The sequence below is a fragment of the Dendrobium catenatum genome, unplaced genomic scaffold (genome assembly GCF_001605985.2).
Source record: "Dendrobium catenatum unplaced genomic scaffold, ASM160598v2 fragScaff_scaffold_249, whole genome shotgun sequence".
NCBI lineage: Eukaryota > Viridiplantae > Streptophyta > Magnoliopsida > Asparagales > Orchidaceae > Dendrobium > Dendrobium catenatum.
Window position 1 is genome coordinate 2,170,414 of NW_021318711.1, and position 6,378 is coordinate 2,176,791.

The 6,378-nt window shown below is 33.5% G+C and overlaps 1 non-coding gene across 1 annotated transcript; it reads left to right on the forward strand.

The window, feature by feature from the left end:
- The first annotated feature begins 5,838 nt into the window (after positions 1–5,838).
- Positions 5,839–5,957, forward strand: LOC114579256. Its single transcript, XR_003700166.1, has one exon. It is a non-coding gene; the product is annotated as a 5S ribosomal RNA (ribosomal RNA).
- The last annotated feature ends 421 nt before the right edge of the window (positions 5,958–6,378 follow it).

Consider the following 6,378-nt stretch of genomic DNA (forward strand, 5'->3'; position numbering starts at 1 on the left):
TCAACTTAAATATAAAATTTTCTCTTAAAATGTAAAGCCCAACATAGGATAGATTGAGGTTGTCTCTGGGCTTCTCAGAATCCGATACCTCCTACTTATCATCCTTTGACTCGCTAATAAATGTTCAACATTGAGCTTTCTCCTTGAAAAATTCCTACTTCTATTTCCTTGTCTTTTACTTTGTAGTCAAAGGGTATGAAATCACTGCTTTAATCTAGAGTTTTCTTAGGAGCATTCCTCCTAAGATATAATTAACTATAGGAGCTTGCTCCTATAGGGATTTGAGAACCCCAGATTAAAATAAACCTTGTTTTATTCGTATAAAATAAGGGAAGAATCTTTGGGAACGTAGATATTTTTAAAACTTTATTTCTAATTTTGAATGGACTTGTAGAATGTTATTATTATCTTTTCAGATAATATAATATTATACTTGTTATATTCAACTTTAGAAATAATGAATTTTATAAAACTCATTCTCGCTTTTGGATATCTTGAAGAATGTTATGTCGTCTTTTAAGATGATATAATATTTTTCTTGCCATATCTAAATAAAAGAATGAATAAACTTTTTTAAAAAAACTTGTTTCTATTTTTAACATATTCTATAGAATTTCATGTTCATCTTTTGAGATGATATGTTATTCTTTGAACTATGTTTGATTATAGAAATATCAATTTTCAAAACCCTATTCTGATATTGAATCCGTTGTAGAATATTATGTCAGTCTCCCGAGATCGTACTTTATTCTCAATGCAGTATTCGATTACAAAATAGGAGAAAATCAAACCTCAGCTAGTAGAAAAAAATTTTACATAGTATCCTTCATCACATAGCTGGCTAATACTTAACAAAATATGCTTTAAACCTTCTACCAATAACACATTTTCAATGAAAAAGTTCTTAAGATTTCCAATTATACCTGACCCAACAACCTTTCTTATGGTGTTTTCTCCAAGTGTAACCTTGCCTCCACTTTTGGCATCCAGTGATATGAATTATGTAGTATCTCCAGTTATATGCTTTGAGCATCCACTGTCCAGGTACCATATGCTCTCAACAGGTCTTGTGTGAGAGCGACCCTACAAAATTATCAAACGTTAGACTTGGGAACCCAAACAAGTTTGGGTTCTCCTTTTGGCAATTTATAAATAGATGCATGTATGATATGTCTAGGTTTATGCATCTTAGTTCTCTGCACCAAATAAGTTTTATTCTTCAAAGTACAGGTGTGAGTTATATGTTCAATTAATCCATAATTATTACATTTGACTTTTTAAAATGGATTCCTAAATCTTTTACTATTCATCTGTCTATTCAGAGATTGCATAAATTTTGGATACAAAATAGGATTACTGAAATCTTCAAGTCTTGGGGGTATCCTATTATCCTCAAGAGCTTTTATTTTCAATTTGTAAAACGAATTCATATCTTTCAAAATTTGATTTGTATAATTAATTCGATATATTTTTCTCTATGGTTCATCCTTATTATTCATGATTTCAATTTGAAGTTCTATTAAGGATGTTTTTAACATTTCATAATTTTTATTCAAGTCATCAAACTCATCAAGAAACTTCATGTGGTTTTCATCAATTAAAGCATGATCTTTTCTAAGGATTTTATGTTCCTTTTGTAATTCCTGAAATTCTAAGCTCAGATTAGTATACATTTTCTTTAACTTTCTATATGCATTATGCATGTGTTCAGAAACTTCAAAAAATTTATTATAAGTCAAGTCACATACCTCTTCTTAATCTAACTGATCAAGATTATCGGCCATTAAGTATAGATTAGTGACTTCCACTTCCTTTTTAGTTTTTGACGAGTCTGAAATTGAATCTGTCGAAAAAGCTCTTTGGAATTTCCTCTTGCCCTTTTTTACAATTGGTTTCTCCTCTACCTTCTTCTTGTTAGGAGTGGCTTTGAGTTTTGGGCAATCTATCTTAATATGTCCAGATTTCTTGCACTCATAGCAAATAACATCATTTGAAATCTTGACATTTCTATTAAATTTACGTCGATTCCATTGCTGACGTCTCTTTTACTTCCTCTTCAAAAACCTTCTAAATTCTTTAGTCATCAGTGTGATGTCGTCTTCATCCTCAGGTTGTGAGTGTTCACTCTTTGACTCCTCCACTTTCATTGCTATGTTCTTCTCCCTTCGTGATTCACCGACATTAATCTTTCTTTGGCTAACTCCTTGCTCGTAAGCAATTAGCGATCCAAGAAGATTGTCAATAGAGTAAATGTTTAGATCTTTAGACTCTATAATTGCAGTAATTTTAGCATCATAATCAGTGGGCAAACAACAAAGTATCTTATTAACCATTTTATCATTTATTAGTTCCGTAGCCAATGCATGTATGGAGGTGACTATTTGTGTGAATCTTTTATACATATCAGAAATGGATTCATTTAGTTTCATGTGAAATAATTCATAGTCATGCAACAAGATATTAAGTATAGATTGCTTAACTTCATTAGTGCCCTCATAAGTTATATAAAGTCTATCACATATGTCCTTTCCACTCTTCCAAGTAAAAACCCGCATGTAATCTTCTTATTTAAGAGCACAAAAGAAATTATTCGAGCATTTGGCATTTAGTTGTGCTAAGTCACGTTCTTTTACTGTCTAGTCCATAAAAGGTGTTTCAACTCTAACTCTATCACTAGTCTAGTTGGTTTTATATATCCTTCCTAAACTAAGATCCACATACGGTAATCAAGTGACTGTAAAAATATAGACATACGTGTTTTCCAAAAATCAAAAGAAATATTATCGAATAATGGAGGTCTAGTTATAGAGTAACCCTCAAGTGTATTTCAGTTTCCAAATGCAGCCATCTACGTTAATCAAAAAGTAATAAAGATTTGATACCACTTGTTGAAACTTGTTCAATTTGAACTAAGTTGTTAGACCTAAGCTTATATCCTAGCGGCTAACAAAGAGGGGGGATAAATTGGTAATTTAAAAATTATCTCTCTTTTGGAATTTAAATCGATAATAATTTTAGTAAATTTTTGTAGAAAAAGTTTTTTCAACCACAAATTAAACAATACAGTAAAGTAAAAACAAAAGCAGTGAAAAATAAAAAGACACAAGATTTATAGTGGTTCGGTAAAACACATCCTACATCTACTTCCTAGAGGCAACCCCCGAGTATTGCACTAATACCACTAGTGACTCTCCTTTTGCACCCACGGCAAAGCGGAGAAGCCTTCACAAAAACTCTCTTCCATCACTACTCGGTGCAGTAGAGAACCGTCGTCCTTTTATGCTCTCCAAGTGTGGGCAGAGAACCCTTCTTCCTTTTACACTCTCCAAGTGTGGGCAGAGATCCCTTCATCCTTTCACAAGTGTGGGCAAAGAACCCTTCATCTTTTTACACTCTCCAAGTGTCGGCAAAGAATCCTTCATCCTTTCACACTCTCCAAGTGTGGGCAGAAAAGCCTTCATCCTTTCACACTCTCCAAGTGTGGACAGAGAACCCTTCGGCTGTTCACACTCTCCAAGTGTAGGCCAAGAACCCTTCGACTGTTCACACTCCATGAGTGTCGGCACAAAATCGGATCTCCTTGACAGATCTTCTCATGAGAAATCTAGAAGGATGAGATAAAAGTGTGAAGTAATCACAAATCATAATTGGAGATTCTTACCTTTGAGTACCAAGTGAATCCTTCATGCTCTAGTAGTAAGAATCCTCCTTCAAATACTCTCTCACACTCTCTTCTTCACTCTCCCTTCAGTTTACACGAAGACCAGTAAGCAAAAAGATTACAAGACAGTTTTAAGTGGACATTATATAGGAAAGACACAAAAAACTGTCCAAAAACTGCTGACTTTCAAGTTTGTACACAATCGATCATCCCGGACAATCGTCTGATCATCCTATACGAATAGTGTAAAAATAGTTTGCATACGAACCCTTTGTATATTGGTACGAACTGACTTCATACCTGATCATCATCCTATATGAACTAAGTTCATCCGGTACGAACAGTTATTTCATGGGTTAGTTTTGACGAACTGCAGGATGGTCCCAAATTTTCAAGCAACAGAGTACTTCATCCTGGGATGAATATGAGTGTTCGTCTAGACAAATAGTTTATGTCATGTGTCCAAAGAAATTCATTCTGACACAAACAGGATGAATCTTTTGGACTATCAACACAAAGTGAGAATATAGAGCACATCATCCTGGGATGAATTATACAGTTTGTCCGGACAATCAATACAAAGTGAGAAATTCAGAGCCCATCGTCCAGGAACGAATGGTACACTTTATCTAGAAGAACAGTTCAAAGTGATAATACAGAGCACATCGTCCCGGGACTAACAAGGAAATTTTGTAAGGATGATTAGGACTTAGAAAACTTTTCTCACTTCCAGTTCATTCTATAGCTCTTTCGAGGGGATAACTGACCTGATCGTCCCGTATGAACTTGGAAGAAAATTTAATTTTTAAAGATCTTCACAAGTGTGTGTATACTAAGTTACTCAATTGCAATCACACTCTCTTATACTCAATAAATTGAAAAATACAGACTTTAATTTACAAACTATCTTATGCTGAAATTGATTTGAAGTCTTCATTAGTCTTGAGTTCAACTATCCCAAAATGTTTGTTCACATAAGAGCAAAAATAATTCTTCCAAAAAGTGTTAGGAGAATATAATATTTAAAACAATAATATTTGGAATCATCAAAACTATAAAAGTTGCAAGAATATAAAATATGCAAATAACAACTCTCTTAATAGTCTTCGTTAGTAATTGATCAAGGTTCTCTGCCTATTTCAAGAGGAAGGAAAAGGATTTTGGGATATCTACCTCACTGGGGTCAATGAAAATGAGTTTGTAAAGACTTTTCCATCTTCTTGTGGGAGCAAAAGGAGAGTCACTATATTTTAGTGCAATACCTAAAGTAGAGGCTCCAGGGAGTGGACGTAGATCAAGTTGACAAAACCACTATAAAATTTAGTGTATTCTTTCTGTGTTATTCCTGCACTTTATTTTTTCACATATTAATTTTTGTGGTTGATTGTGTTCATTTTAAAATATTCAAAATGGTTTTAAAAGAGTTTTTTTTTAAGAATTTTTAAACTACCAATTCACCCCCTTTTATTTAGCCTCGGGCTAGTTCACAAGGGTATAACAACCATAATAAACTTTCATGAATCACCATGGATTGACCATGATGAGTGGATTGAAATGATTGAATTTGAATTTAATGATTGAATAGAATTAAATGAAATTGATTGATTGGAGAGTTGAAACTAGTGCTTGATTGGAACTTGATGATTGATTTAGGCTTTATTGGCTTATCAATAATCATTGATGATCAAATAATGATTGAAAGTTTAAGTTTTAGTGAATAAATGGTTGAGGGTTGAATTAAGTGATTTAATAAAGCTCAATAATTGAGCAAATGAATGAAACTGATGCTTGAAATATTAACCTCATATAAAAATAAGGTCAAAATTGAGAATATAAGATTAGAGAATAAAAATTAGACATGATAATTCTTGCTTAAAGAGTCAAGATATGTTTTTAGTTATCCTATGGAGTTATTCATAAGAGACCCATCCATAGGAGTTAAGACTAAATATGGACTTAGGTAACAAGTTAGCCATACTACTTTCATTTTTATGGTAGAGCCAATAAATTCAAATTAATTCTTAAATAATGAATACTATGTTAATACAATGCATGATGACCTAAATTAATTTATAAAAAATGATGTATGGGAGTTAGTTTCTAGATAAACATATTAGAGTGTTGTTTGGAGAAAATGGGTATTTAAAAATTAAATTGAATAAGTATAAATTGTAAGGGGGTGCGACCATAGCAGCACCAGTGCACTGGATCCCATCAGAACTCTACAGTTAAGCGTGCTTGGGCGAGAGTAGTACTAGGATGGGTGACCTCCTGGGAAGTCCTCATGTTGCACCCTTTTTTTTTTTCTTAACACTACCATTGCCAAGTCCAAAGTCCTGGATTAGAAAAGTGGAGGGTTGCATTAGGTAGTCGACAGCCAGCGTAAAACTTGTCAAATAATAATGAGATAAATCCTTTAAGAAATTCTGTTAATTTTAGGTGTCCTCTAGAAGTGACGCGCTGTATGGTCTGAATACAGTGACAAGTGTGCAAGGGCAGCTGCACCGGTGCCCGGGTGTAGTGTTAAATAGACAAGGGTTCCCACATCAAGGACGGATGTGGGCAAAGAAGCTAGTCCATGAAACTAAAATTAGGATATGAACTTGGAATATAGGTTCCCTTATAGGAAAACTAATGGAATTAATAGATATTATGATTCATAGGAAGATAAATATTTTGTGCATTCAGAAAACTAAATGGGTTGGAGATAAGGCTAA